This window comes from Panthera onca, chromosome C2, assembly GCF_046562875.1.
Source record: "Panthera onca isolate mPanOnc1 chromosome C2, mPanOnc1 haplotype 2, whole genome shotgun sequence".
Lineage (NCBI taxonomy): Eukaryota > Metazoa > Chordata > Mammalia > Carnivora > Felidae > Panthera > Panthera onca.
Genome location: NC_138347.1, coordinates 11,119,141 through 11,146,697, shown reverse-complemented (window position 1 = coordinate 11,146,697; position 27,557 = coordinate 11,119,141). Strand labels below are relative to the sequence as shown.

Here is a 27,557-nt window from a genome sequence, read left to right as displayed (position 1 = left end):
ACCGTATGTTAATGGTATTTCTGTTATAAAAAAAAAAAAAAAAAAAAAAAAAAAAAAAAAGCCTAAAAGCTAAAGCATTATACTGGAAAAAAGGAAGAAAAAAGAAAAGAAAGAAGGAAGGAAAGATTGAAAGAGGGAGAGAGTAAGGGAGGAAGGAAAGAGGGAAAGAAGGAAAGAAAGAAAAGAAAAGAAAAGAAAAGAAAAGAAAAGAAAAGAAAAGAAAAAGAGAAAGAGAGGGGAGGGAAGGAAGAGAGGACAGAGCAAGCAAAACAACCTAACGGATTATCATAGCAAATGTGTGTGAGGGAAGCCAGGCTTTTGTTTGGAGAAAGCTCATGTGGTGTGGAAGACAGCAGACCTGGCTTGTGAAGTCATCATCCCTGGGGGCTTTGTTAATGCTCTCCCTGGCCTTAGGAGAGACCCAAGAGGGCTCAGCCAAGCACAACTAATAATAGAATTAAGAAAATAGCCTTTCGGATTATTTAGCCTAAAAGAAATTATGGTTTAAAAATTGTCTTAAGGAAAGAGGTTTTAGATGAAAACACTGATCAATTGCAAACCATTTTCGCAGAGGATCGAAGAAGAAGAAATGGCCTTAAGTTGATTAAGAGAGGTTGAAGAAGAGATCCTTGCCAGGGAGGCTGATGAGAGCCTGGCATGGGCTGATAGTGGGCTTGCTCAGTCCTGGGAGGACTGAATATAAGAAACACCATCTGTCCTAGAAGATCCAGGGAGACTTTCCAGAAGGTTCCTTGAAGTTCCAATCCTGTGATGTCTCGATGAAGGTATAAACTCACCTAACCCATTCCTGAATGACCTAGCATGGAACTTGAAGTGTCTGTATTCTTGGCCAGGACTGGTCTTGGGAGAGCTGGTGGCCATCTGTGTGAAGGCTGGCTGCCAAAATACTATTCCTACCGCTGAGTCATGCTGTCTGAAATTCTACCAGGTGACAATCATTCTTTGGTCATCAAGAGCCAATGGAGTGTGAGCGATGCCCTGACGGTTTTCTTTTTTCTTTCTTTTCTCAAGTTCAGGAGGGAATAAGTGTAGAGATTTTGAGAGAACTCGTTTAGAATTTTGTCTCTTTAGGGATTGTTAAGAAAAGTGATCCAAACTTTAGACGTAAGGCAAAGGGCCATGTCCTCTCAATGTCAGACTGAGGCACTGTTTGACAGGCTAACCCAGGGATTATTTAATTCTCGAGGAGAATATACCTGTGTCTGACTTTACTATTTACTGGTTGATAAGTCCAGACACAGTAAAGTTACATGTTAACTTGTCGATTTCTGTTGCTTAGAAAAAATAACCACAAAGGTTATGGTTTTATTACCATGTAGGGCATTAATCAGTTTTGTACCTAACGAAGCAGTGATTCTAACAGTCTCTTTTGTGTTTAAAGGCTAGTAGATTCTGGGACACCTGAGGGGCTCAGTTGTTTGAGCGTCTGACTTTCGCTCGGGCCATGATGTCACAGTTTGTGAGTTCGATACCCACATTGGGCTCACTGCTGTCAGCACAGAGCTTGCCTCGGATCCTCTGCCCTCTCTCTCTCTGCCCCTCCCCTGCTCATGCTCTGTCTCTCAAAAAATAAAAGAATTTTTAAAAAATAATTAAGGCCAGTAGATTCTGCAAATGCTCTTTGAACCATCATTCCTGTCCTACTGGTTTGCTCGTTAGTTAAATACGTTATGGACACATGTTCATTTTATATTTGTATGCAAGTCATGAGTTGAACTTTTTGAAAATTATACTTTGACAGGAAGGAGATGAGGTCACATTAGGACAATAGGTTTAAAGAGCATGACGTTGATTCTCATCTGTATAGATGTTTATATGATCATTCTTTGAAAGAGGATTCATTAATTCTCATGTAATAATTGATGATTATTTAGCCCCTTGATGAGCAAGAGGTAATTGGATTTTTTCAAACCTAACAGAGGTGTTGGTTGTTTTGGTTTTTTGGTTGGTTGTTTGCTTATTTTTCCTTTGGGGTTGGTTGTGGGTGAGGCCCACGCTGCCAGAATGGAAAGGAAGGGATTCTGAGTGATAGAACGATTAGGAGGATCCTGATGGGTGCACATGTCACATTGAAGAGCCAGATTTCAGAGGCAGAGTGATTTGGGGGAAGTCAAGGCTATGGCACCATCATGGGAGAAGGTGGCTAACGCTCACTGGTGTACAGGAGTTAAGACAGAGAGCAGCTTCCGAGAACCAAAGGAGCCACGTGTGGGGATGTTGAACCCTCCCTCGTGGTGACAGACTAGTGGTGGCAACAGGGCTACCTTGCCGGATGATGTCTGATGAGCAAAGGAGTCAACATTTGAGACCATTCCTGGGGTGAGAGGCATGAGTGGAGAAGTTGGCCATGAGAGACCCAATCATAAAAATTATTTGGGTGATATATGGGCATCTATATGAGGTTGCTGCCTGTCCTGCCCCAAGACACAGAGACACAGGTAACAGGTAAACCTCAGATGCCAGCCTCTATGGTGTTGACATCTCATTCCAAGCCTTTCTCAGAAAACAGCCTCCTCTGTCTCATGAGGGTCCACAGATGGGGAAAGCTGAGGCTATCTTCCCGCGCCATAGAAAGCTACACACAGCCTGGAAGCCTTTGGAACTGCAGGGCTATATGTCACTCTTGGTTAGCGGTCTACAGATTCTTTTTTAAAAGAAAATTTTTTTAATGTTTATTTATTTTTAAGAGAGAGACAGAGTGCGAGTGGGGGAGGGACAGAGAGAGAAAGACACAGAATCCGAAGCAGGCTCCAGGCTCTGAGCTATCAGCACAGAGCCTGATGCTGGGCTCGAACTCATGAGCTGTTTAAACTGTACACGAAAGAAGCCTCAGTGTTGTATATTGGCTCAGCTCCCTACTCTCTGTTGGGCATAATTTGCCACTTTACTCAGGACTACTAAAAAATGTGATGACGCTTTTAAGATGCCAGGATCCTGGGAAGAAAATATAAAAAGGAAAAGAACAATGTATAATAGACCCTACTGGTTATTTCTTCTGGATATATTCTTGTCCTAGAGGTAAAAAATAAATTCTCTTCCATCTTTTTTTTAAGTTTATTTAATTTTTTTTGAGAGAGAGGATTAGAGCACCAGGGTCAGGGCGGGGGGCCGGGGAGCACACAGAGGGAGAGAGAGAATCCCAAGCAGGCTCCACACTGCTAGTGCTGACCCCGATGTGGGGCTCAAACTCCCCAACCGTGAGATCATGACCTGAGTCGAAATCAAGAGTCGGACGCTCAACCAACTGAGCCACCGTAGGCACTCCTAGCAGTCTGCAGATTGTTAAACTTACTCCCTACCTCCTACCCTGGGGCTGCTATTCTGCTCCGGTTCGAGGTTCAAATGCCACCTCACGCTGCTGACCCCTGGGTGCTGGTCCAAACTAGGGAGCGTTGGGGCCCCCACTCATGAGGTCAGAGCCCCACGTAGGCATCTCCCAAACAAAACCAAACACCACACTTCTGTGCACTCATTGTGTGGGGCTGTTCCACTCTATGGGTCTTTCAGCTGCAAATTCCAGTTTTCTCTCTGTTGTGTTTTTGAACCTGTTTGCTTTTGATTATGGTATGATTTTGAAAGGGAAGAGTCACACACAATCTAGCTCCCTGTTTCCTTTCTCAGATGGAGTAATAAAGCTTATTTGTAGTGGAATTGTTTTTTTCCATTATGGCATATTTAGTTTTATTACTCTACTGCCTTGTGCTTTGAATTGCATAGGGGAAGCAATGCATAAAAGAATATTCCGTTGGTTCCCCCCCCCTCCACCCACCTCTTGTAGTTGATTGTGGAAAAGAGGATGTAGCATCCTATTAGTCATTCTGTACCATAGTGATTTTTTTTTGCCTGTGACCAACAGAATTACATTTTACACTCGAAAGAACTCTCCGAATGAACCCTTTCAATTCAACATATGTGGACGTAAGATTCAAAGTATGGCCAACCCCATGCATCACATCCAAAGTCCATTTCGTCCATGGTTGATGATTCCATGAATGCAATATGCTGCAGAGCACGATGATGTGGGCTTCTGATGAGAAGCTGGAGCACGCTGTTTATTTTGTTCTTCGGTCTTTCTATCGAAACCACTTGAAAACATCACTTAACTAGGTAATTTGGGACAGCCTTTGGTTTACAGCCACCTTGGCTCCTTGGCTCATTTCTCTATCACTCTCGTCTTTGCCTTCTTAGGCCGGGAAAAAGGACAAGGAAAATCTCTCTCTTTGGCACCAAGGAGGTTCCTTAATTGTTCGAATATGCTTACAAAAGATATGGTTGTGTTTCACATGCAGGTTTTTTTTTTTTTTTTACGTGTTCTAAATTCTTTGGTTTGAATCCACATTTTTTACCATTTTTCAGTATGTGTTCTAACCTTGTTTTCTATCATGTTGGACCAAGTAGGCACTTTAATGAGACGCTTCTGCCTCTTTGTTTCTAGGAGAGAAAATGGAATCAGAGAGGAGGATGTTTGCCATGACTGAAATCCCCACAAATGGGAAGAAAGACTGATCAAACCCTATTGCTTCTGTCTCAATTTGTACAAGTGAAAGGGAAGCAGATTTTTACCAATTTGTGACGGTCTCCAGGAAAGACGTGAGGGTGCTGAATATCCCAATTTTCTGTTGTTCAGTGGCCCGTCAGTTGCTTTAAAAAGCATCCTACTGATAAGGAGAAACCAGAACCCTCATACACTGCTTGGGGGAAGGTAAAATGGTGCATCTGCTGTGGAAAACAGTGTGGCAGTTCATCCTCAAAAAGTTAGAGAATTACCATGTAACCCAGCAGCCCCACTCCTATGTATGTATATGCCCAGGAAAATTGAGAAACATTTGTCCACGTGGAATTTGTACACAAATGTCCATAGTAGCATTATTCATAATAGTCAAAAAGTAGAAGCGACCCAAATGTCCGTTAGCTGATAAATGGATAAATAACATGGTCTACTCATACAGTGGAATATTATTTGGCTGCAAAAAAGAATTCTAGCAAGATATTTAAATCAAAAATAAAAATAAATCATTGGGGCAATTTCTTCAAATGAAGGAAGGCTTTATATCTAAACATGTAATAGTAATAATAATGCTCATTTGTTTATTATAGTTACCATTCTACATATCTCGTTTGATTCTCATGATAACCCTCAAAAGTAGTTATGATCATTCCCGTTTTCAGACAAGCAAACGGAAGTTCAAAGAGATACGATACTTTCTGAAGTCTTCTAGTTGTCCTGTTCCCAAAGCCTGGCCTTCTCATGGTTTCTGAAATGTGTGATGCCCTTGGCCTCAGGCTGGCAGAGGAAGTTGGGGGTAGTGGTGAAAAGAACCAGCTGCAGTGTGGTTTTGTGTTTTCCGACAACTATTTCTTGGGGTGAAGAAGCAGGCTGCCCATCACGTACAGTGGTCTTAGTCCTTAATAGTAGAGTTCTAGTTGGTAATTAGATAAAAGATTCAGGCACCAGGAGGTAGTTTTGCACCTGTACCCCAATAATAAATGGGAGGGCAGTACTGAATTCAGGGCTAAGAGGAGACATTACAATCTATTCAGTCATTCCAACTACTCAGGGGTAATCCTTTGCCCGTCTGTGGCTTGGTCTAGGTTTGAAACAAGCTTCTTGGGTCCGCGGGTAGAGTTCTTCTAGTTGAGATTCAGAAGCCAGGTCGCCCCGGGCAGGTCCTGGTTTCGTGCCCGTGGCTCCTTTCAGCTCCCAGCCTCTCCCAGCCCCACAGCCTGAGCTCCTCTGCCAATACGGACCCCGGTCCTAGCCCCAGTGTCCCAGACCCGTGCGACGCTGCCAGGCTTTGCACGGTTATTGGCACTTCAGCAGTACTCACGTGCTCTGTGCCTGCTGCCTTTTTTCTGGTCTCTGGTTTTTGAGCTCAGCTCTGTAATAAAATTCCATTGTTGTGTTTTATTCAGTATTTCCATTCATTGGGAGCAGGACATCCTTTCTCATCATCTGGGTCTTCCACGTTGATCAGAATGTCTACATTTTTACTCTTTCTTTTGTGGCCTAAGTATTACGGGCTGAATGTTTGCGTCCTCCCAAATACGTCTGTTGGAGCCCTCATCCCCGGAAGCGGTGGCGTGAGGAGGTAGGGCGCTGGGCGAGGATCAGGGTAGAGCCCTCTCGTCATCTCCTTGGCCCTATTTAAAAGCTGTTGGTCTTAAATTCCACTTTATCCGATCTTCATATTGCCTCCACTCTCATTTTGTTTACTCGTGCCTGATCTAGTTTCCCGTCTCTTTCTTTCCGAGCTTCCTTTGTGATTTCATTTGGCTGTTTCCCATAAATAGCACATAACAAACAGTTCTTTAAAACTCTATTTTCAATTATGTGTCATTCAATGGAGGGATTTAATCGAGTCCTATTTATTGAGATGCCTGATATCTTTGGTCTTTTTTTTCTTTTTCATTTTTTTCACTATGTTTTACATTTTCTTCTTGTTTTTTTCTCCTACCCCTCCTCCCTTCCCTCTCCTTTGTGTGTTTTTTTTTTTTTTTTTTTTTTAATTCTTCCTACACATCTTGTCCCCATCCTCACTGGTAATTGCAAGTTCACCTGTGTATCTCTTTAAAAATTTTTTTAATGTTTCTTATGTATTTTGAGAGAGAGCGAAAGAGAACACAAGCAGGGGGAGGGGCAGATAGGGAGGGAGAGAGAGAATCCCAAGCAGGCTCTGTGCTGTCAGCTCAGAGCTCAACGTGGGGCTTGATCTGACAAACCATAAGATCATGACCCGAGCCGAAATCAATAGTCAGACACTTAACTGACTGAGCCACGCAGGTGCCCCTTAATTGATTTTTTTTTCAATCCAGAGTACTCCTAGGTCTTTTCTCCAAATGGAACATGGGCAAGTATACTTAGGTAAGTCCCCAAGTGTCTTTCCTTGGCCTCCCATATGCATGATATTGGCGAGGCAGAGGGGTCTTGGATCAGAGCCTTCTCTCTCAAAAGCCTTAAGCCTGGCTCCACTGCCTCCGTGTTCTAGGTGTTCCCAGTGAAGAATGTGGTGCCGTTTATAAATAATTTGCAGTGGAAATCTGGTGCCTCTGTAAATAATTTGTCTTCATTCTCTGGTAGCTAGGATTAGGGAATTCTCCAGATTATGTCTAGACGTGATTCTTTTTTTTTTTTTTTTTTTGCTCTTCAAATTATTGTTAATTAATCTCGCTTGGTACTTGAGTTTACTTCTGGCCCAAAAATTGTTCTGTATTCAGGTAAGGAGTATTCTGCTTTTTTTTTTTTCCGAGTGTGCTTCTCCATGTCATTTTTCTCGAGCTCCTAATATTCAATAGCCAGTATTCTCCAGTATACGAATTCTTTTTTTGTGTGTGTGTGTGTTTGTTTATTTTTGAGAGGGTGGGGAGGGGCAGAGAGAGGGAGACAGATGATCCAAAGAAGGCTGTGCTATGAGCACAGAGCCCGATGCGGGGCTCAAACTTCACGGCCGTGAGATCACGACCTGAGCTGAAATCAAGAGTCTGCCACTTAACCGACTGAGCCACCCAGGCGCCACCCCCCCCAGAATGCAATATTCTTGAATCTGTACTCCCTAGCTCTTCTGTTTTATTAATGCTTTTCATTTCATTGAATTTTTGAGCTATGCTCTGAGATCAATCAGGTCATTGGTCATGCAGATAAACTTGTGCATCATCATGAGGAAGTTCAGGACGGAGGGATGAATGTACATTGTTAGCACGCTGTGCTTTCTGTGCTAGCTGCTTGGAGATAGTTTACACCTGGAAAGAAACAGGGTCCCCAAACCCCTTGATGGGGGAGCTACTTCAGGAAGGGGGAAACTTCAGATTCCCAGGCTGACCCCAGATCACATTTCAGTCTGACACATCCCAGGATGAATCCAGTTTCTAGAGGAAGTAGCAGTGCTGATGGTTTTTGAAGTTGAGTTTATCCTTTGACCCAATTGGTTATTTCCTGTAATCATGTCTTTTTTCCCCTTTGTACCCTGTTTATAGCCCCACACTCTTGCTCTTATCACCCTGACGTGGGTCCTGGGTGTTGTTACCAGTTGTCCCTGGGTCAGCTTCCTTCTGAGCCTGTGAGTTCCATTTACCTTCCTGCCTCTATAACAGAGTACCACAGCCTGGGGTGCTTAAACAGTGGAAATTTATGTCTCAGTTCTGGAGGCTGGAAGTCCAAGATCAAGGTGTCATCGGGTTTGGTTTCTTTTGACGGCTCTCTCCTTGGCTTGGAAGATGGCCGTCTTTTGGTTGTGTCCCCACATGGTCTTTCTTTGGTGTGTGCACATTCCTCATGTCTCTGTGTGTCCAAATTTTCTCTTCTTCTAAGGACACCCATCAGATTGGCTTAGGGCCCACCCTAATGATCTCATTTAACTTTAATTAACTTTTTAAAGGCCTTGTTTTCAAGTATAGTCACATTCTGAGCTACTGGAGATTAAGGCTTCAACATATGAATTTGGGGGACATGATTCAGTCCCTAACACACCACTAGAGCTTAGTGCAGGGTTTGCTGATAGTAGATTGACAGATAAAGGTTAGTTGAATGTCTGGATGAAAGCTCCCCAATTTGTTCTTTAATCGTGTTGATTTTCAAGCAAGTTGTGTTGCATGGGATGGTGCCATATGCTCTTTAAAGATAAATTGAATGAACTGTCTCTTTATTGTCTTCTTTATCCTTAGCCGGTCATATTTTGTATAAGGAACTCTATGGTAGTATGAATACTTCCCCTACCCCCGCTCCAAAATAGCCTTCTATTGCATGGTAAGGAAATAAGTTCTATGCCTTAGGGCAGGTCCAATCCATAGTCTCTGTGGCATAGTCACTGGATTTCTCACAACAGGCCTATGTGTGTTTGTCTGTGGGGATTTGAATCTGTGTTATTACATACCGGATTTACCTGCCTTGGGAATTTAGTTCTTTTTTCTTTCTTAGCACACTTTCTCTGTTTCATCATATTTATTTCAATGCTCTGCCCCAAGCTCTGGCAAATTTGAATTTTTCAGAAAGCACAGAGAAATGCATTATACTGATTATGTCAATTATTTGTGGTTATTCTTCTAGTTTATAATAATGAAAAGATGGAATTAAAGTTTTTCCTTTGGCTATTTTATTCTTTTGCATTCTTCATTTTTATATTTTGATTTCAGTCTTCTTATTGAATTTTTGCTATTTCTTGGAAATAGCAATTTAAAATAGCTATCCAATGGTATATGTATCCACAACAGAGTGTGTTGCCAAGCATACAAAATGAATGGGTTCCTTATTCAAATGTTAAATGCCTACATACAGATTCTATGTATAGAACTGAGATCGAGATCTGGAATTGGATTCTACAATGGATATCATCAGGATGACAGCCTCCAGTGTACTTAGGATTTCATTGAATTGAATAGTCCACCAATGCTGTCTGATAAAACAATGTGATTCTCTTCTGTGCATGGTCTCAAGAGCCAAGAGAAGTTCATGTCTTGGCCACTCTGAACTGCTTGCTATGACCCACACTTTCCACACTGGTTCTTTTCTGGCTCATGAGCACAACTTTCCATCTGCTGAGAACACTCTTCCTCTCCTGCCCACTGGGAAGCCATCCCTGATCTCAAACTAGCCTAGGTGCTCTCTACGGGCTTCCAAAGATCCTAGCTGCTTCTCCTGAGCATGTGTATGCTGATTTGCAAATGACTTTTCATATGCCTGGCCCTCCGTTTTGGCTAAAGGTCCTTTCCGTGCCATGGATGTCTTTGGAACCTAATGAGGCCTGTGAATCATATCGTAGAATCGTTTTTTAAATGTATAAAATAAGACACATTGGGTTCTGGTTCAGGGCAAGATGGAGTAAGCACATTCCACTCTGTCTCCAAGCAAATGCTGCTGTAGGAGTTGGCAGAATGGTGAAAAAGACAGAATCTGAAGTACCCCTGAACTGGTACTGAGATACCATTTTTCCTTGCCAGAGCCACATAGCCTGGATTCAGCACGGCCCAAAATCCAGAAGTAGGCACTGGTGCCAATAGAGAGTGCCCCAGGAGAAGTCCTACATAGAGCAGAAAAGAGGTCTCCTAATATTTAGAAGGAGTGGAGAAATCCCCTATAGAGTTTTGTTTTTTCTTCTCTCCATTCTCTTGAGACTCAGCCCCCCAAACAATCCGTGGTGTCAGAGGCAGAAGAAGTCTCAGAAGCCTAAAACTGAAGGCAGGAGAGTCTTCCTTCTGATCAGAGGAACTGTGGTCCCAAGAATGAGGGGCAGACTCCCAGTGCTTTTTTCTCTGTGTCCTCTCACCACTTGTCGCTGGGTGCAGATACAGTTTATGGGAAGTACTTAGAGGGGCAGGCTAAGTAAAGCCCTAGATTCTGGCCAGAGGACCAAAAAGTTGAGCCCCTGGGAACTGGAAAGTACCAGACAGAGGGAAGAGCTAGAGAAAGCAACCTCATGAAGTTGTCTATGAACTTCTGGGCTTATCCCTGAGATTCACAAGAATAGACCTAAATAGCACACCATTGTTTTTGAGAACTGAACTACAAAATACACTATCCCAGGTTTCAGACTGGTCACCTACTACTGTGCACAGGGACAGATCTGAAGTCATGGAAAACAGAACTTATATTAGAACTACAACCCATAGAAAACTGATTGGAGTTTGTGACCTGAATTGAACCTGGTAGATTCTCTGTTTAAAAAAAAAAAAAAAAAATCAACATTTTCCATAGGATTTGGTCACAATCTAGAGTCTTAGAGTCTTGTAAAATTATCATCAAATATCCAGGAACCAGTTAAAAATTACTCAGTGCATATGAAGAATTGGGAGAATCTCAGCTGGTATGGGAAAAGATGGTCAACAGAAGCCAATGCATAGATGACACAGAATTTAAAGCAGCTGTTATAAAAATACTCCAACATATAAGAGCAAACATTCTTAAAATGAATTAAAAGATAAAATCTCAAAAAGAAATGTAAGATATGAAGAAGAACCAAAAGGAGACTTTAGAATGGAAAAATACTATAGCTGAAATAAAAATCTCACTGGATGGGCTCATCAGGAGAATGAGGATGACAGAGGAAAGAGTCAGCAAATTTCAATATAGATCAATAAAAATTATAAAATATGAACAATACAGAGAATAAAACACTTAAAATAAAAAAGAACAGAGTTTCATCAACCTGTGCGAAAACACCAAAACATTTGTCTTCTCATAGGAGTCCTAGAAAGAAAAGATGTGGTGCACAGAAAATGTTTGAAGGAACAATGGCTGAAAACTTGCCAAATTTGGAGAAAGACGTAAACCTATACACTCAAGAAGTCTAGGAAACCCATTCTCTTGTTGCTAGCACTGTCATAAACATTTGTACCTGTGCCCCTATATCAGCACTCCTATATCCAAATGAGATAAATCAAAGAAATCCATGCCCAGACACATCATTATCAAACAGCTGAAAACTAAAGAAAAAATATATTTAAAGCAGCCAGAGAAAAACACATTACTTATAGGGGAACTTGATTTAAATAGCCACAGATTTTTCCAGAAAGAAATGGAACATTTTTGAAGAACATTTTAAAAGAATTGTCAACCCATAATTCTAAGTCCCATAAAAATTTCCCTTCAGGAATGAAGATGAAATAAAGACATTCTCAGATGAAGGGAAACTAAGAGATTTTAGTGTAACCAGCTCTATTACTAAAGGAAATTCTTCAGACAGATGGTAAATGACACCAGAAGGAAAGTTGAAACAACCAAAATGAAGGAAAAACAAAAGAAATGGTAAATACCTGGGTAAATATAATAGACTGTTCTTTCCTCTTAAGTTCTTTAAGATATGTTTTGGTTTAAAACAAAAATTATAACATTGTCTCTTGAGATTTTCAGTGTATGTTGAGGTAACAAATACAACAACCCAGCATGAGGAAGGGAGGGTAAGGGAATGTATGTGGTGTTAATATATCACTTGAAGTGGTAAATACTGATTCTATATAGACTATGAAAAGTTAAATATGTATATTTTAATCCATAGAACAAACACTTAAACATTATACAAGGAGATACTTACTAAAAATGCGATAGATAAATAGGAAACTAAAAAATGTTTAAACTAAGAGAGTGAGAAAAGAGAAAACCTGGAAACTGAAAATAGACAAACAGAAAACAAATAATAGTAGACTTAAAGCCAAAAATATCAGTAATTACATTAAATGTAAATAGATTAAACACAGTAATTAAAACACAGGTGGTCAGAACAGATTTTTTTAAATGACTCCGTTAGTGGGCTGCCTGGGTGGCTCAGTTGGTTAAGCATCTGACTCTCAATTTCAGCTCAGGTCATGACCTCACCATCGTGAGATCAAGCCCAACAATGGGCTCCACACTGAGCATGGAGTCGTCGTCTTCTTCTTCTTCTTCTTCTTCTTCTTCTTCTTCTTCTTCTTTTTCTTCTTTTTTATTTTTTAAATTTTTTTGAGATTTATTTATTTTTGAGAGAGAGAGACAGACAGACAGACAGAGTGCAAGGGGGGAGGGGCAGAGAGAGAGGCGGACACAGAATCGGAAGCAGTGAGCATGGAGTCTTCTTAAGAGTCTCTCTCTCCCACTCCCTTTGCTCCTCCCCCCTTCAAAATAAAGACTCAATTATATATTGTTTATAAGAAACTCACCTCAACATCCAGATGGCCAACAGACATAGGAAAAGATGCTCAACATTGCTCATCATCAGGGAAATACAAATCAAAACCACATTGAGATAGCACCTCACACCAGTCAGAGTGGCTAAAATTAACAACTCAGGAGACAACAGATGTTGGCGAGGATGTGGAGAAATGGGAACCCTCTTGCACTGTTGGTGGGAATGCAAACTGGTGCAGCCACTCTGGAAAACAGTGTGGAGGTTTCTCAAAAAATTAAAAATAGAATTACCCTATGACCCAGCAATAACACTACTAGGAATTTGTCCAAAGGATACAGGAGTGCTGATTCATAGGGGCACATGTACCCCAATGTTTTTAGCAGCGCTATCAACAATAGCCAAATTATGGAAAGAGCCCAAATGTCCATCAACTGATGAATAGATAAAGAAGATATGGTATATATATATATATATATAATGAAATACTACTTGGCAATGAGAAATAATGAAATCTTGCCATTTGCAACGACATGGATGGAACTGGAGGGTATTATGCTAAGTGAAATAAGTCAGAGAAAGATATCCTATGTTTTCACTCATATGTGGATCTTGAGAAACTTAACAGAAGACCATGGGGGAAGGGAAAGAGAAAAAAATAGTTTCAAACAGAGAGGGAGGCAAGTCATAAGAGACTCTTAAATACAGAGAACAAATAGTATTGGGTTGATGGCGGCGGGGGTGGGGGGTGGTGGTGAGGCAGGACAGTGGGGAATATGGGTGATGGGCATTGAAGAGGGCACTTGTTGGGATGAGCACTGAGTGTTGTATGTAAGTGATGAATCATGGGAATCTACTCTCAAAGCCAAGGGCACACTGTATACACTGTATGTTAGCTAACTTGACAATAAATTATATTTAGAAAAAACTTCAAATATAATGATCTAGATAGTGTAAAAGTAAAAGATGGAAAATATATAACACTAATCAGAAGAAAGCTGGAGTGGCTGCAGTAATATCAGACAAAGCAGACTTCAGAGCAAAGAATAAAAAGGGTAAAAAGGGACAATACATAATGATAAAAGGATTAACTTATCAAGAAAACACATAATCCTAATTTGTAGATACCGAATAAAAGAGCTTGAAAATACCTGAAGCAAAAACTCACAACTGAAATAAGAAATAGATACGTCCACCATAACAGCTGGAGACTTCAATGTTCCTCTCTTGGTAATCAGTAGAACTAGCAGACAGAAAGCCAACAAGGGTACATACTGTAAGTTACTGGTTTGAAATGACATTTATAGAACACTATACCCCAAAGCAACACAATACATATTCTTCTCAAGTATACTTGGAACCCTCACCAAGATAATCACATCCCTGGGCATTCTAAAAATTTTTAACAAATTTAGAGAATTGAAATCATGCGAGGTATGTTCTCTGACTATAATGAAACTAGATTGGAAATCAATAACAGGATGATAGCAGGAAACATTCCAGACCCTTGGAAATTAAACAGTACACTTGTAAATAGTCCTTGAGTCCAAAAGGAAGTCTCAGGGAAATTAGAAAATATTTTGAATTGAAATGAATTTGAAAAGATGTATCCCAACTTGTGGAATGCAGGTAAAGCAGGGCTTAGAGGGAAGTTTATACAATTAAAATGCTCATATTAGAGAAAATGAGAAAACTATTGGGGCACCTGTGTGGCTCAGTCGGTTAAGCAGCTGACTTCGGCTCAGGTCATGATCTCGCGGTTCATGGGTTCGAGCCCTGCATCGAGCTCTGTGCTGACAGCTTAGAGCCTGGAGCCTGCTTTGGGTTCTGTGTCGCCTTCTCTCTGTCCCTTCCCCACTCGTGCTCTGTATCTCTCTGTCTCAAAAATAAATAAACATTAAAAAAATTTTTTAAATGAGAAAGCTATCAAACCAATAATCTAAGTGTTATCTTAACAGCCAAATCCAAAACAAGCAAAAGAAATGGAATGATAGAAATAAGAACACAAATTAATCAAATTGAGAACAATTTCAAAACCAATAGAGAAAATCAGTGAAACCAATATTTGGTTCTTTGGGATCAATAAAACTGATAGATCTCTAATGAGATTTGGAGAGAGAGAGAACACAAATGCTCAATATCAAGGATGAAAAAGGAGTTATCACTATAGACTCTGTTCACAAATTCAACTGTTGAGATAAAATGGAAACATTCTGCAAGAAACACAAACTACCAACATTTACCCAAGATGAAATATAGATAAGCTGAGTAGCCCTTTAACTTTTAAAAAATGATTTGTAATTAGAAACCTTCTGTTTCTGAAATCTTCAGGCTCAGATGGTTCTAGCAAATTCTACCAAATATTGCTAGTGATGGTTCACTAGCAAATTCTACTAAATATTTAAAGAAGAATACAACATATTCTACATAGCCTCTTCCAGAACATAGAATAAGAGGTAACACTTCTCAAATAATTTTATAAGGCCAGCATTACCCTGATACCAAAACAAGACAAAGACGGGTCAGTAAAAGAGAAATACAGAACACTGTGCCTCATGAACACAGATGCAAAAATGCTCAACAAAATATTGGCAAATATCCAGCATACATAAGCACACGAAGAGACGTTCAACATCATTAACCATTAAAGAAATACAAGTTAAACTCTGATGAGCTATAACCACATGCCCAGAATGACAAAACAGAATGGTGAAAAAGAAAAAATCCTGACAATGCCAAGTGCTCATGGCAGTGCAAAGTAACTGGCACTCTCCTACATTCCCAGGGGCAATGCCACATCGCACAGCCACTCTGGAAAACCACTTGGTGGTTTCTTATAGAGCCAAACAAAGATTTGACCTACGATCCAGCAATCCTACTCCTGGATGTTTACCTAAGTGAACTGAGAATGTACGTTCACACAAAAATCTGTGCCTGAATGCTTACAGCAGCTCTGTTCATAATCATCAATATCTGGAAGCAATCCAAATGTCTTTCAATGAGTGAATCTGTAAATACACTGTGGCACATCCGTACAGTGGATTACTACTCAATCTAGCAAGAAAAGGGATGAACTCTCGACGCACGTAACGACTTGGATGAATCTCAGAGGTGTTTTGCTGAGAGAAAGTAGCCAATTTTGAAGGTTCTATGTACTGTATAATTCCATGTATGTGAATTTTTGAGAAAACAAAACTATAATGACAGGGACAAGTCCGTCTTTTCCAGGGGTGAGAGGTTAGTTAAGACAATGTTTTTTCTCCCCACCCAAATTCACACACCACTCAGGGAGAGGGGCTGTGGGCCCCAGGTCAAGAACCCAGCCTATGCTCTATATTGCTTAGAAATTGTCTTTTTTGTTTATTCTTCTATGTCCTGAACCCAATACAGCAGACTGGCATATGGTACACACTCCGTTATCTGGCAAATAAAAGACTAAATGGATGAACGAACCAACAAAAGAACAAATATATAGCAGCGTATTTAGAGACTCTGGAGACTTTAAGAAAAATGGACCCATTCTCTGTAGCCTAACATGTGATCACTGTTCATAATTATGAACTGGATCGTCTCTAACACCTCCTCTAACTGGGCTTTTCTAGTGGGGCCACTGACCAGTTTTGTCTTGTGTTGTACCTGCACTATTTCTGAGCATCTCTTTGTTTCCAGCCTGTAGAGGGGACACAATTAAATCCTTTCTCAGAATTATACAGCAATTGTCACCAAAGATGCTAGATAACTGTCCAAAAGGTACACATTGCAATTAGTGTACAGACAGTGCTGAAACAATAGTGAGATTCTGTCAATGGGCATCATTCAGGCTTCGCGACGAGACCAGGTTGAGGGGCAGAACTGGGCAAGCGCAACAGGGCACTTCACATGAGAGGTCACCAATGGGAAATTGATGGGGACCCAAAGACCGAAGTTGGTGTTAGAACCACAGAGCCCTCCTCACCCCCAGCCAGTAGTAAGGGCTGGGAGAGAACTCAGTCACCGGAGGGTTCTAGAAAATTGCACGAACCTAATGCATTGCTACACTTGAATGACCCCGTCATGTACCAGCAATCTCCTTGGTGGTCCCTGGGAAGGCTGTTCCAGACCTGAATAAAAGATCGGATAAAACTGATACCTTATTTCATTAAGTCAAGTCTAAGATGCCCTTGAATGTAGAGCTCCACCATCATTTTGCGCACCAATAAGAAAGGAAAAACACTGCCAGTAGACTGGCAGGTACCTTTAACAACAGTCCTCACTGATGTATGAATCAATCGCAGCAGAGTTTTGTTTTTTTTTTTTTTGAAATTAATCTTCATCTCTTCTGAGAAATTCAGCAATAAAACAAATATCTCGGTGATAGAAAGTGACACAGCTTGCCTGTCTTTGTTGGTATCTTCCTTTCTGAGATTTCTAAGGCACTTGGTTGTTCCTTTGCAAGAAAACGTGGATTTAACGATCATTCCTCTGTGACAAATATTCGTTACTAAAATCACATGTACATCCTACTGTTTGGCTTCTCTTCCTTTCTGAGTACAAAATATCTTGTCGTTTCAATGCTGAATCGCGGTGAAATTTCCTTTGAGAACATTTCTGGGTGGCAGTTAAGCTCTCGAGTTAAACTAACAGAGGCACAGACCGCACCATCGAAGTGAGAACAGGGCGAGCAGCTACGACCGAGTGGGCGCACAAACGGAGACAAAGGCAGCAACGTCGCAACCGCTGCCACTGAGGCCAATCAATGGCTTTTGAAAGGCACTGTTGACAGACGCATCTGGATTCCGGAGAGGTGAAATGGTGAAGAACTGTATACACTTTCGAATTGGTGGGATGCAAAGATTCTGTCAGATTCCGCGATTTGGGAGAGAGTGGCGCATCCAAGACCTGTTTCTTGAACGTCCTCCGTTTGCCGGGTAATGTTCTAGGGCCGATGGTGGGAAGCCAACGAGGTGATCTCCTGAACTCCGTGGAGCTCACATTGAGTAGGGAGATTACGCAATAAGCGAATACCCAGGACAGTAATCACAGCGTTTTAAGTGCCGTGAAGGAAACAGACCGGGCTGAGAGAGCCTCGTGGTGAGGGGGGCTCAGGGTGTGTGTCGGGTACCTGTGATGAGTCCTTCAAATCTTGCCGATTTCCAACTGAGTTGTCGTTTGGATTTTGGTCTCTGAGAGTCACTGACGGTCTGCAGGGCGGCCGCCTGCCAAGGTTTGCCGCCGCCTGGGGTTTCCTGGGATGTGGGAGTGGCAGTCGCAGCCACACCGACATGGGCACAGTTGGTCGCCCTACAACAGGGCTCTAACTCAGCTTCCTTTTGGTTTAATATTCGCGTTACTGTCTCCATGCCTAGTGAAGTTTCATTGAAACTTGACAACCGTGACTTCCATTTCCACCTCTTCTATTTTCATTTCAAAAAGGTTAATTTGATAAATATGACTACAATCTTGTAATTACCGAATGCACTCAGTCATTCGACAGCACTGATGAAGTTCTTACCTCAGATGCCGTGGGGGCTGCAGGGACAGGGCGACGTGGCCGCCAGAGGTGACAGCGCCTGGGTTCAGATGCTGGAGGAGGATGGGGTGGGCTGGGGGTGGGGGGGACACCGGGGTCTCCAGGAGTTAGAGGCAGGTGTCTGATGATGCAGAGGTGAGGAGGGCAGGGGAGGCTGCCCCCTGTTTGTGATTTTATTTTACTTGAGATAAATAATACAAACCAAAGGCTTCAGAGAACAGCCATCTTCTTTGCCTTTGAAATGAGTCGAGGGCAAACACAGAACCATTCTTTTCCATTAAGGATCGTTTCTGTAAAATGGTGTGGCTTTTGGCTTCTTAATGAAAGGACTTGCTGGCCTCTGGACAGCAAATGCTTTCACGACTATTCAAACTGTATACTTTTCTCTCTTTGAAACAATGAAACACGTACCCTTGGCTTCCCCTTCAAGCAAGGGCTCCCCGCATGAAGAAGCCCTGTTCACGTCTGTGTGCCAATATGGTGGGGTAGTTGTCAGTGACCCCACGGTCCTTAGTGCTTATTAGTGTTTGCCAGCCCTCGGTGAGCTTCGTGTTGGATCTCTGCCTTCGGCTCAGGATTGATGTGTGAGAACTCACACATCCGCTGCAATATTCCATAACTCTCCCGTGATTTCTTTTCTTTCCCCTTTCCCCTGTCCACTTCATATCCCCTCATATCTCCTGAGCACCTAGTTCCTTCTTTAATGACTCCTTGCACTGAACGCCATGATCAGTCTTAGAAGCATTATAATCTGAAGAAAGCAATCAACTCTCCAACAATAAACGGTGGTTTACTATTTTTTTTTAAAGATGGAAATTGTCATATGGAAATGGGGGCATTGATGCCTTAACCTATTCCAAAACTTTATTTATCTCATATCCGGCCAGGAAATAGAATGTAGGTGTGAGAGAGAGAGTGCGGGTGTGCCGGCTCACGTGTGCACAGGTGCATGTCTTTGCAGCAGCATGAAACCAAAAAGTCTTGTCAATTAAAGTGAAGTAAAATTTGTAATCAATTTTTAAAGTAGGTATGTTTTACGGCCTGGTGTTATTTGAAAGCTGAACAGCTGATGTCAAAAATAGACTTCCCATTCTTTCCAAAGTGTGGCAAAAATAACCACATGCCTTTCTTGGCCTCCCGACTCTCACCCCAGAGGGTTTTCTTGTATAGGAACCAACAATGCCTTGGATGGAAACTCTGGATAGGCTAGTCATTATTTTAAGATTTAGGAGATTGCAGATTCTTGGCAGACCTTGGTTGTTTTTCTAGAGTAGTAGGCAAGTAGTTGGACAAAAAGCAAGGAGCCGATCCATGTTGCTGGCTTTGGGTTCTTCGTGAACAAATGAGACAAGGTGAGTAGCTGCCCTGCTCATCCCCCTGTGTCCCAGGAGGAAAGGTTCTGGCGGCCGCGGTCCTGGTGTGGATCTGGGTTTTCTGGAAAACAACGGGACCTTTCCCCCTTTGCCCTTAGGCTTGCCCGCCACTGGAGGAAGACCCAGACGATGGCTGCCCGGTGCCGGCACAGCCCATCGAGGGGTTAGAAATAGTAGCATTGCTTGTAGAGGGCGAACAATCACTGTATTGTCAGATTTTTTTTTTCTTACTTTTCATCCAAACGCTGGGCTGCTTGGTAGCACAGTTGGAGATACTGTCTGAAGGAGCCTTAGCTCGTGGCAACGTTTCCTCCGTTCGCTTTCTGCTGCTTCTTGCATTGGAAAATTCCATCCTTTCACACTGGGATTATATGTCACCACTGCTGAAATGATAGACAGAGTTCACTTAATTTGCTGCAAGCGTGAGAGACAGCCAGAGAAAATGGGAGAGCATAGCATTCCCTTGTATAAAGGGAGGATTGAACAAGGTCAGTGAACCAAAGAACCAGCAGGTCACAAACCCTCAGGGGGTCATGAAAATCTTCCCTGGTTTCTGGGTTTTGAGAGCAAAATTGATGCCTATTTAGATTGTTTAAAAATCTTTTTTAACGTATTTAAGATTGGCCATTATAATTGAGCTGGGAGAAGTATGTGAGGGCTCATTCTTCTTGTTTCTGTACTTGAGCATATTTGTGAACATTTTAATGAAAGAAAGCTTTTTTTAGAAAGTATTTAAATACTTCTATCTCTCATCCCAGAATGATTCCAGAGCCCCTAAGTGGGTACCATGCACGCATGCATGGCAGGGAGGGGTGGCTTCACTGAGCATGCTCGTGAGTTGGCCTCAGTCCGTTTAACTGAGCTGAACCCCCAAAACTTCTAACCCGTTGTACAGTTTCAAATAGCATTTATTCCTAGCCATATGTTCTTTGGTCCGTATCCTGAATGGATCATTTGTTAAAGACTAGAAGCGTTAGCAACGCAGCTCCTGAAACTTGTGTTATTAATTCAGTAAATTGCCTGATGGTGATCTTCTCTTCATCTGAAGATGATCTTTTTCTCATCAAAATCTATCCCTCCGAAGATGCCCCTGGACTTCCGAAACTAAGTGTTACAGGGAGAGAAAAAAAAAAAAAAGAGAGACGGTGACAATTATGTCTAATTTTAGTTTTCACTTATAAAGAAGCAACGATTGTTTAGAAGTGATTATAAATAACAGCAAGTTGATTTTCTAAGCTCAAAATATAGGAATTTCAGACGGGAGGTCATGAAAGTAGTTTTTCATGCCCCAACTCCTAGTTAATTAATTTCAACCCGTAGTTTACTGTGAGCACCACACGGCCAACACAAAATAACTCTTTTACGGACTTCCTCCCTGTATCTGATGGCCTTGCAATTGTTATCATGAAATTTATTGTTTCATCACTGTTTCCGAGTGACTTTTGGGCACAGAAATGGTAGGCTTTTCTAGAAATAGGGCAGGGGCGCATCTTCTAAGGTTTATGGGTTTTAGACACACGCCCCTGAAATTCTGTGTTAATCCTCCCGTTCAATTAAACTTTTTAAATATATTGAATATAAAGATTATACTAGTATGAGATTTATCATATATGTGCATAAAATAGAAAAGATTTTTTTTTTTGCTCCCGGTCTCTTCTTTTTATAATGCATCGTATTGGACATCTTGTGTGTGTGTGTCTCTCATCTTCTGGACCACCTTTGATGCCAGCCATTGCTGGAGCAACCACCTCTGTGCAGGTGGACCAGTGCCTCGTCTCAGCCAGACCATATGCCTCTGTCTGGGCCCTGGGCTCCTGGGAAACCGTATCCTGGTAGACATGCCCGTGCGAGCTAGAAGTTGCAAGGGAGTCAACACCCCGTGAGACAAGCCTCCAAAAGGGACTGGGAGTCCGTGGGTTAGCGCTTTCCTCTTTCTTCCCTCGGACTGAAAATTCTCATGTGCATCCTCTGCAGCTTCTTAGAGCATCGTCACGGGAGACGAGATGGATCACGAGGCCACCTTCTCTCCTTCCTTCCTTGCTTCGCTGCCTCCTGTCCTTGACTCCTGTTTGCTGGGACCGCTCTCCAGAATAAGCTTCCTTTACGGAAGCCCTTGTCACAGGCTCTGCTTCCTCCGAGGAATCCAGGCTAGACACTAGAGTCATGCACCAGAACTAAGACATGGATATGGATTGCTAAGGGGTGGGTTGGGTGCATCTCTGTGAGTGGGGCTCAAAGAGAAGTTTGGGAACCGCTGGATCAGATGCCTCTGGGGATCACGGCCCGTAAGATGAGAACCGTCAGGTCCTTGTCCAGCTCTAACAGGTTCGTGGCTATCTGAATCTTCCGTGATGAACGCTAGAAGATCCCCAAGCTTTGTCAAGCCTGTTCAACACCTGTGAGTACACGTGACATCCAGGGGAAGCAGAGCGCAAAACAAAGCACTCTTCCCAAACATTCAGAAACCCCACAACCCTGGGAGCCCTCTGCACAATTTCTGGATCTGGTTATAAAACCGCAAGTGGTGCTGGCCTCCTCCAAGGAAATTGCTGACCTGACTCTGGGGCGTGGTCTCTGCCTTCCAGTAAAGGTGGAGGAGACCCAGGGGGGCCTCTTTGCTTTTGTCATGATCCATCTCAGGGAAGGGTGGCCTTTGCCTCGGCCAGGTTATTGGCGGGATGCTCAGGATTCTGAAAACCTAGTTACCTCCCCGTAGCCTTTCTCTACCTGTAGTATCTAGGCCAGCGGCTCTCAACGTGTGATCCCTGGGCAAGATCATTTCTTCTGAAGGCAAATTTTCCACCGGGAGGAGGTTACAAATGCCAATTCTTGGGTCCCTCCCCAGATCTTCAGCAGCCTTCCAGGTGATTCTGATGCTGGCTTAAGTTTGAGAACCACTTCCCTGAGCTTTTCCCTTCTCAGCCAGGCTTATGTGCTTTGGGGGCCTTCAATGTGGATTTCACACTCCTGCGCAGAGAATGAGCTCCAGAAACAAAAGATGCCTTGATTAGTGAGGAGGAGAAAAGAGGCTAGAACCGTGTAGGCAGCCACCCAGCTTCTAAGCAGATCATATTCTGGACTTTGGAAGTCAGCTGTTTGGAATGTGAGCTGTTTTCCTAGGAATGGTAGAAAGGTTCCCACGCCAGCACACAGGGCATATTTAATCCTGAATCTAGCTGAAATACTGCTGCGTCACAATGAAAAAGAGCAGATCACAACGCTCCCGTAGTATTAGCAACCACTCGAGGCAGAGTAATAAAGTGATAAACGAAACACAGAGATGGTATTTTGTTTATGCTAATATTGCTGGGTCAAGGAAAGGTGGATTTGGAGGCAGAGGAAGAGGTTCGTGGGGATTTGTCATGACTATGAAGGAGTTGCTGGCCTTTCTCTTCAGTATGTCATGATACTAATTCCTTTAGTTCAAGATTTCTTAAATGTGGTTCTGGACTGTTCCCTTTTTGTGAAGATAAGTTTCGTCCTAGGAGGGATGTAAAGAATTCTAGGAAAGTTGGCAAGCGTTGAAAAGGAGAGCGGAAAGAGTTCGGGGATTAAAGAGAATGTGGGTGCGTTTTCTGTTAACACGACCATCAACAGAGACAGAATTAACTTGAGTCGTGAGCAGTGAGAGGTGGACGGGTCAGGATTCTCCCCTGACAAAAGAGGAAAGAAAGCAGACAAAAACTGCCCTCGCGGTTGGTCAGGCGATTTTCATTTTGATAAATATTTATGAATATACAGTTTTATGTGAACAAAAGCGGCGTGGTTTGGGAGCTGCTGTTCTGGAAACCTTCTCTCTCATTGTATTGCCTTTCAATCACATTTCATGTCACTTGCCCCCTCTCCTGCCACAGATGGGCAACTGACCAGAGGCCTTGACCGTGTCCGCTCGTATGGCATAAGAGGATGATCTGGACCACTCTGATGTCCCCTTTTGTCCTTGTAGGCATTTGGAGTAAGGAATGCCCAGAGCATTTGTTCAGTCCACGGTGGGAAGAGGTACATGGCCAGCTTCGATCACTTTACATGTTTTCAAATCAAGTGCTCCTAGCTAGGCTTTCTGTGGTGGCTAAAATACTTTCTTCCTGGATTCACTATGCAGTTATTAACCGTTCTATTTTTGTATCATATGAATTATCATCACTGATGGCTGAATGGCTGGATTTAGAGAAACGTGGTAGCCCTAATGGAATTAATTAATTGAATAATATTGCCTGAAAAATGGCTCTGTATACCAAAGAGGGCTTGAGACTTAATTACTGATGTCATTTATCTCTCTATTTGCACCCCAACAATAAGTGACTCGTTTCTCATTAACATTGGGTCATTTTCCAAAAGGAAGAAAAGAGGCCAAAATAGCAGGAAGGGGAAGAAAAAAAATCGATGTCTTTGTTCCCCACCTCATTATCCTGATAAATCATAACAGACTCTGTTAATTAGATGGGCAGCCTTAACTGGCTGACTCCTGTCCAACAATTACCTCAGAAAGAAGCACCACTGGGAACATTGCCTTCCCTTGGGAGGAGATGAAAGGAAATCTGTAACAAAAAAAGGGATCGTTTCCCCAGCCATGCTGGGGGGATCACAGTTGTCAAGGCGAATTTCTAGACCGAAGGACGGGAGCTGTTTCGGGGACGGTGCTGTGCATTACGGCGACGAAGGGTATCTGACACTGCCCTCCTAATCTAAGGCTTAGGTAATGGTGCTCGGTGCTTCCAACTCCCCCGGGGAGATTAGAGCCTAATTAAACAGGGGAACAGGTGTAAGAGGCCCGAGTTGATCTGGCCAAATTAATTGCGGACATTGGGCTTGCATTTGGTAACTGGAAACAGTGAATTAACCATCACCGGAATATAGCTAATCCCTTGGTCTCGCTGCGCCTGTCTATACAACAGACTGGACTTGCTGGGAACACAAACACAGAGGGATTTGAAGGGAAGGTACGACGCATCCTTGCACGGGAAAGCCTGGGCAGTGAGCCTAGCCACAGAGGGTGGCCATACATCCCAGACTGCCTGCCCTGGACGGTGCTGGTTTATGCCTGGTGTTCCCGCAAAAATTATGAACCGTGTCCCCTTTCATTCTCCAAAAAAAAAAAAAAAAAAAAGAAGTCCCTGCTTGGGCAGTAACTTAAATGGTTACTGTGTTTCAATGTCAATTTGGGGCTACTTTCTTTTTTCTCTTTGCCAGAATAGTGGTATTATAGGTTGAATGATGTTCCCGGCAAAAGTGTCCAAGTCCTAACCCTCAATACTTGTGAAGGTGAGCTTATTTAGAAATTAGGGTCTTTGCAGAACTACGAACAAGGACATTTCTGTTGTGTTAAGCCACCCATTGGTGGCATTTTGTTATGGCAGCCCTAGCAGACTAATTCAAGCGGGTGCTGGTTTCCAAGTGTCTGAAAACATTCCCATTGGCCTTAGTTTGTACAGTTTACAGAAGGGAGCCGTGTTGGTGGCAAAGACGCCTTCAAAGCCGGTGTGAGAAGCCAGTCAGTGAGCCGACACTGATTTGTCCGTGCCGGGTGCTGGGGGCAGAGTGAGGGAGACAGACGTGGTTCCTGGTCTCCAGGAGCCAGCAGTTTGATGGGAAGGGAGGCAGTGCAGATGACCTTGTACTTCATCAGTTAAGTATGAATCTGTATCGACTCTGCAGAGGAGAAGGAAGCATATCCCTGGGCCGGAAGGAAAATGTCTCCTCCAGAAAGGGACATCTAAGCTGACCTGATAAGCAAGGGTTACCTGGATCAAAAGAAATGGGGGATACAGGGAGCATGTGTGAAGGCTCTAGGGCAAGAGGGAGCAGGAAGTATATACTGTATACCCAGAGAAATCCAACTGCAGGAGCAGAGACAGAAACTGGAGAGGGCTGAGTTCCAAATGAAGCCCCAGTTCTTTGTCTCAGCCGCCATCACCTCATTAATCAGAGGTTTAAAGACACAGAACTTTCAGGGCACCTCGGTGGCTCAGTCCGTTAAGTGTCTAACTCTTGATTTCGGCTTAGGTCATGATCTGACGGTTTCATGAGTTTGAGCCCTGCGTTGGGCTCTGCTCTGGCAGCATGGAGTCTGGTTGAGATTCTCTCTCCCTCTCTCTCTACCCTTCCTCTGCTCATGCTGTCTCTATCTCTCTCAAATAAATAAATAAAACTTAAAAAAAAAAAAAAAAAAGACACAGAACTTTCCAGATCCCGAGCTAGTGGCTGGGGGATTCCAGTGCTGGAGACTAAGAAGTAAACTGCCAATCAAGCAGTTGATGGCCCAGGGCTAGAAGAAGAAATGGGAGCCACCAGAGAGAACAAAGCCACCACTCTTGTCAGGAGAATTCCTCTGAGGTGAATCTTGAGGAAAAGCCATATGCAGTGGCCATAGGAAGAGATGGGAGAAACAAAAATGTTAATCCCTAGCTCAGAAGAAGGGGACCCTTTGGTCCCTGAGCTCTTTGGCCAATAGTTTTCAAGTGACTGGACTTGTTGAGGTCACATGTCCTGTCCAGAAGCACTAATTCTCTCTAAGTGTCTAATGTGAATCTCTTTCCCTGAAGTAGAATTTGTGTTGCTGCTGTTTAGGTTTCATTTAGGGACACACAGGGCAGGACATTTCAGAACCTTCTACAGAAAGCTTTCGTGATGGCCTCTTACCCTTGAGGTGCCATGCCCACATCTTTGGACCTTGGTTCCCAGGACCTACCAAGATGGATGCCATCTTGGATTTAGGTTTCTATCTCTTTGGCCAGAGTCCAAGGAAATAATGAAATCAACAGACTCAGTCCATACTGTGCATATGGTTTTGAACTTTAGCTTTGGGGGTTCTTAGACACAACCCAGTCAAAAGGGCTGTTAACAGTGCCGTTTGCAAGATGGATTTCTAGGTTGGATGTTTGTCTTCTTGAATTGACTTCAATTATCTGTCTCTGGTGGGCCCAGGACAAAACGTTTTGGTAAGGCAAAACTGGGCTCTGATTTTGTAGGCATTGCATTTATTATGTAAGCATACAGGTCTGCGTTTCAAAATGAAAAATAACAATAACAATTAAAGTTTCTCTAGGCCTCTTGTGTCCAAACCACTCTTGCAAAACCACCTTTGGATGAGCTTTAAGTGTCAGCAAATCAGAAACATGTGGATTTAATTTCCTTTGAAATACACCAGGGGAACAAGGGGCAACAGGGCTTGGCAACCAGCTTCTTAGGGTTTGCCAAACCCCAAATATCTCACACTCTGTAAGAACTGTCCTGCTGGCCCCCAGCAGTCTTATCTGGCCAGTCCAGCCACTGCATTTTTTGCTGTACCAATGAGGTTTTCTCTAACCATTAGGCTGTTCTCTTGGTCCATTTTAGCTGCCAGAAGGACGCCGTTAACACCACCCACATGCTCAACAGAACTTTGGAAGAGAGACCAGACTGCAATGAGGTGTCAGCTTGGCTCCAGTCTTATCTGGACGAACAGGCCATCTTTGCAGCCATTACTGTGTCTTTAAAACCCAAACCAACTGTGAGAGAGGTTTTTCCAACTTGACTTCTAGATGGGAAAATATTTTGCTTTTATGGTGGTTGATGGTATCGGGCCCCAAATATATTAGGTTTCACGACCGTCCAACACTCATGCATATAATGTGAAACAGGTCCATACCCTGCAAAGACCACAGCCACCCCGCCATTAGGCTCCAAAGGAAATATGGGCCCACAGATCTCCTGGGGAGATAGAGAAGAAGTTTCCTTAAAGGAAAAGAACCACACGGTCGGATGGTTGTGTCACCTCTCTGAAGCCCCCAGCACCTGGTCTACTCTGATTGAAGAGTAAGGACGTACCACTAGTGTCTTCCTCTGGTCCATTATTTTTCTTGCTTGATAGTAACGCTTCCTTTTTCCCTCCTTTATTTTCTATGGCCGGTGTCTCTTTTGCCTCAAATAACAACGTACATTAAATGCAAAGGGCAAACTGAACCTTAAAAAGGCATTCTTTCACATCCACAACAACTAATGCGTTGGTGCCCATTCTTTTGTTATCTTCATCCTCCCGAGGAGGCAACTGAGGCAGCCCCAGAGAGAAAGAGTAACCTACACACCCCA

General features: G+C 42.9%; 1 long non-coding RNA gene across 1 annotated transcript; it reads left to right on the top strand.

Moving 5' to 3' along the window:
* Positions 1 to 19,253: 19,253 nt before the first annotated feature.
* On the top strand, positions 19,254 to 26,537 carry LOC144617393 (uncharacterized). The gene is made up of 2 exons (XR_013557836.2): positions 19,254 to 19,469; positions 21,220 to 26,537. It is a non-coding gene; the product is annotated as an uncharacterized LOC144617393 (long non-coding RNA).
* Positions 26,538 to 27,557: the final 1,020 nt, after the last annotated feature.